Below are 5,222 nucleotides of genomic sequence, written 5' to 3' on the forward strand. Positions count from 1 at the left end.
ATTAGATATTGATTATTATGACATTACCTCTCTCCTAAAATCATAGTCATCCTCGACTATGGGGTAGAGAAGATAAAGCATATTCATTAGTCCTTTTCTTAGCGGGTAGAGGATCCCTATGTTACCCTACGACATGATTCCACAATGGATGACTAGTCCATTTGGTGCTTGAGAGCATGTCTGCACATTAGTCCTATCATCTTCCACAGTAGTACTTGGTGTTCGGAAGACGTCGTCTCGGCAAACTTGATCTTAGCATACATACTACTTCATTTTTGTGCACAATAAAGAAAAAAAGAGTCTTATAAGATAGAAACTTTGTTCATTTTTAACATTTGTACATTTGCTTACTCTAGGGAAGCATTGTATGCATTGACAAGGTTTAGGTTGTCCTTTAATTGTATGCCTTGCATCCATCTAGCATCTTCAAAAGGATAATTGTTAAACTTAATAAGATATCATCGAATAGTCTTACCGCCTCTTAGTACCTTGTCTTCATGTTGGAGAATGGACTCGGGCTGCAATACCTCTTCTTGGTCCTTTATCTCCGGTGGCTCTTGAATAGTTGATTCTTGAGGTGGCTCTCCTTTGTAAGGCTTTAGTAGGCTCACAGGGAAAGCATTGTGTATGAGCCAATGATTGGGCAACTTGAGTTGATAGGCCATCTCATTGATTGGCCTAAGAATGTGGAAGGGACCATAGTACCTTTTTGCTAACTTAGCATAGTACTTTTGGTGTCCCGTAGGATTCTTGCCTGTCATGTGCCTTAATCGAGCCTTGGGAAATTTGAGTAAGACCCAATCATTTTCATTAAAGGCTTGGGCTCTTCTGTGCTTTTCAGCAGTAGCCTTTTGCCTTTGCTGTGAGATAGAGATAGCATCCTTAATCTTTTGGAAAGATTCTTGTAGGTCTCGGCTATACTCATCTGCAACGAAGATCTTCCCATGTACCTTAAGTAGCAAGGGACTTTTTTATCTTCCCTCAATTACCTCAAAAGGTGCTTTTCCCGTGGAAGTATGTACATTGTTATTGTAGGCATACTCCACTAAGGGTAAGTACTTCTCCCATTGGGATCTTTGATCTACTTCCGTTACATAGGCTTTTAGTAGATCGAGGATTGATAGGTTAGCTATTTCACTTTGGCCATCCATTTGCGGGTGATAGGCCGAAGAGAAGTTTAGCCTTGTTCCTAAATTCTCAAAGAGACCCTTCCAAAAATTACTGGTCATTCTAGGATCTCTATCCGACACTATGGACATTGGCAAGTCATGGTACTTGAAGATTTGTGAAATGAAGAGGGTTTCCATTTGATGGGCTTTGAAAGTCTTTTTGACAGGTATAAAATGAGCTTGTTTATTGAACCTATCTACTATCGTCCATATTCCCGTATTCCCATGGATAGACTTAGGCAATCCAAAGATAAAATCCGTGGATATGCTCTCCCATGGTGAATTAGGGATTGGCAAAGGTTGAAGCAATCCAAGTTGCTTCCCTCTATCAAACTTTTTCTTTTGGCATACCACACATCTAGAAACATACTCTTGTATGTATGCTTTCATGGTAGGCCAATAGAAACATGTTTCAATCCCCTTTAGGGCAGACTGAATCCCTCTATGCCCTGCATAAGGAGGAGCATGAGATTCATACATTACTTTCTCACGTAGTGAGCTAGTAATGCATAGTCTATTGCCATAGAGAAGATAACCATCTTGTACAAAGTAAATGGTTCCTCTTTCTTCCCTAGTGCAAGGGCTGAAATCACATCTCTAAAATCAGGATCAATAGCATACTCATATATCATAGAAGATAGATCATTGTGAGTTGCTATGGAAACCGCATTCACTCTCGGCCGTCTTGAGAGTGCATCAACTACTTGATTATGCTTGCCAGCAATGTGAGCAATATGAAAATGAAATTGTGAAATTAAATTTTTCCACCTCATTTGTTTATCGGAGAGCTTGGTTTGCGTCATGAAGTACTTAAGACTTTGGTGATCCGTTTGCATAATGAAAGGAGTCCCCAGTAAATAGTGCTTCCATGAGTCTAAGTCATGTAGAACTGCAAGGAGTTCCTTTTCATACATGCCTAGAGATTTCTCAACTAGGTCAAGCCTTCAACTTTCATAGCCTATGGCGTGCCCTTATTGAAGCAAAACAGCTCCAAGGCAATCACCACAAGCGTCACATTGGACCTCAAATGGCTTTCATAGATCCGGTAGTGTAAGCACAACTTGAGAGATAAGCTTTTCTTTAATCTTTTCGAAAGCATTGTTCTCCTTGGCAGACCATGTGTACCTAACGTTTTTCTTTGTTAGGTCATGTAATGGTCCTGCTACTAGTGAGAACTCTTCTATGAAGCGTCTATAGTATGCGAACATACCTATAAAGCTTCTTAACTCATGAAGATTCCTTGGTTTAGGCCATCCTTTTATTACCTCTAACTTTGATGGATCCATTTGGATGCCATCTTGAGAGATAATGTGACCTAAATACTGACTCTCTTGTAAGAAAAAATCACTTTTCTTTCGATTGACATAAAGTTTATTCTCTCTTAGAACTTGAAATATTACTTGGAGGTGTCGCTTGTGTTCGTCTAATGAATTAGAGTAGATAATGATATCATCAAAGAACACTCTAGTAAAGGTTCGGTGAGGCTTGAATGGATTCTCCATCAAGCAATTGAATGTGGCTAGTGCATTGGTCAAGACAAAAGGCATGACAATGTATTCATAAAGACCAAACGTAGTGTGAAATGCGGTCTTGACAATGTCTTGATCAACTATCCTTATTTGATGATAGCCACTTTTTCGGTCAATCCTACTGAAGTAGGTGGAGCCTTGTAGCTTATCAAATAGGTCTTCTACTCGTGGATTAGGAAACCTATTTTTGATAGTGATCCTATTTAGTGCTCTATAGTCGACACACATACGATATGTGATTTCTTTCTTTTGCACTATGGACGGAGGACCAGATGGTTCAGTGGGCAGTGTCTTGCATCAAGGTAAGGGTGGGTCTAAAGAAACAGTTGGGGGGGATCTTTTTATAGGCAAAAAAAGCCCCCATGCCAACAGGTGATGGTCTACCACCCTTATTGCCTAGTACTACCTTGGCCGGCCTGCCTTATCCTCTATCGGGCCAGTTGGGCTCTGGGTTATTGAGGTTGGCTGCCACCCCCTCTCGATATGAAGAGTTTGTGAAACTAATCAATGAGGAGAACAAGGTGATAACTAGCACATGTTACCTACTCTTTTGCTTATTTAGCTCGGAAAATAGCCCCTATTTCAACCGTAGATGCCCCGTGCAACACCTATTTCAACCGTAGATGTCTCATATGCAGAGCTTCCCATTTACTCGCAACTTGTGCCAAAGAACGGCTTTGGTTCAGCCACCTTAGCCAACCTATTATGCAACATGAAGAGGGTCATTCGGCGGGTAATTTGCCAGCTAGTTCTTCCCAATGAGCTTACCTTGGATGAAATCGACATGTTGGCATGCCACACTGGCATCTATGTGGGCCTCATAGGCTAGACAAAGGCACCTAATACGTGGGAGGCGTACCACTCTGGGTCCTTCTAGTCCTTTGTTATGGACAAGTGGGGAGATGAGTTCCCCAAGCCCCTCCTGAAACGAATCCTCTACTCTGGCCTATATGGGGCCAGCTTCACTAGTCAGACGGGTGCCATTACAGTGAGCATTAAGGACACACCAGACGTCCTCGTCCACTAACCTCATTTAATTTTAGAAGAAGGTATTGAGCCACCCAATACTACAAGAACTTGGCCTTTTTCACAATATGGTGGGTTCAAGGAGCCTAGTCTATCTTCCCTCCCAGACTAAGACGTACTACGGAAGGCTAGAAGAGGAGTCTCTACCGGGCAAACCACGCAGCCTATACCACAACGGGTTGCTTACCTCTTGTATACTTGCCTCCCATGAAGTCGTTCTTCTCACGCATCTTGTTTTTAACTTGGAAGAGTCTCGCTTGGGGATCTCTGTAAGCCTAGAGAACGACGGATTGGTCTACCTTACTTGACGTTCCAGCTGTCTTTCTACCCTCCATTTGCTGGACGCTTTGCCCAGAAAAACTAGCTTGCGCCTTCCAGGGATTGAAATCCCATTAGAACGCAAAGCCTGACTTCCCCCCCCCCCCCCCCCCCCCCCCTAAATGCTCAAGGCTATTGGCACTATCGACATTATTGACATTGTCGACACTATTGACACTCTCGACACCAACATTGTCGACACTATCAACCCCCCCCCCCCCCCCCCCTTCTTTAACAACCTTATATCTACCTTTTGAATGGGCTTAAAAATACCAGACGGGATGCCACCTTCTTTACTCGCTATTGTCTTTCTCTTCTATTCGTACATCATCCAGAACAGCCCACACCGAGCGCCACCAACTATCACGTGGGTTTATCATCCCCAAACCTATCTCGGCCATATTGTTCAATCTATTAATGGAGGGATCTCTAATATGGTTTCTTTCTTTCAGTCAATGGTCCATCTCTTCAGGTTACTCTACGTCTTTAAGTATATTATGGACCAGGCCACTATCAACACTGTCCAACAAATTCTTGCTGTGCTAAACGAGGTCAGTAAGACTAAGGAAGGTGGAACCGCCTCCCTTAGTGATAGAGAGCACCAGAAGCTCATCACTGAAGTGGGTAACAAGGTCTGGGGCTGGGTGGTGATTTTCTCGGATGCTGCAGCCTTTGAATGGTGGGTGAGACAAGCACTCCCGGAAGGCCTTATCAAAATATTCAAATGGGCCTCCATTCCGGTTGTTGCGTCCTATAAGTGGGCTTCAGGTGATCAGAAGGCCCAAATATGCCACTCAGGAAAGAACGTGCCAGCTTGATGTTTAGGGTATGTGGAGCTTCCTTCTTCCCACATGCCTTACTATCATATATGCACATCTCTTTGTCCGGGAGGTCGAGTTCGTTAAAGTGGCTAGTGATGATGACTATAATTCCGATGCGCCTGACCATTCAGTGCGTATCATGAAATGAATCATGTTTGGTGGGGGTAAATTGAGCTTTTCCATCCCATATAACCCCTAATTCTCATTGTTGCTCAGTTTATCATAGGTGTCTTGGTCTTCCAATCGGTCAGCTTCCTCATCCTCCTCTTGTCTTATCAACCTCTTGATTAAACGAGTGGGGCCCTCACCCTAATATTTCTAGCCTCCTCTTGACTTATGTTACTATTTACTATAAACTG

At 43.0% G+C, this 5,222-nt stretch overlaps 1 pseudogene; it reads left to right on the forward strand.

Moving 5' to 3' along the window:
- The first annotated feature begins 4,497 nt into the window (after positions 1 to 4,497).
- On the forward strand, positions 4,498 to 5,006 carry LOC147419416 (uncharacterized; annotated as a pseudogene).
- Positions 5,007 to 5,222: the final 216 nt, after the last annotated feature.

This window comes from Adiantum capillus-veneris, chromosome 29, assembly GCF_014529385.1.
Source record: "Adiantum capillus-veneris isolate H3 chromosome 29, ASM1452938v2, whole genome shotgun sequence".
NCBI lineage: Eukaryota > Viridiplantae > Streptophyta > Polypodiopsida > Polypodiales > Pteridaceae > Adiantum > Adiantum capillus-veneris.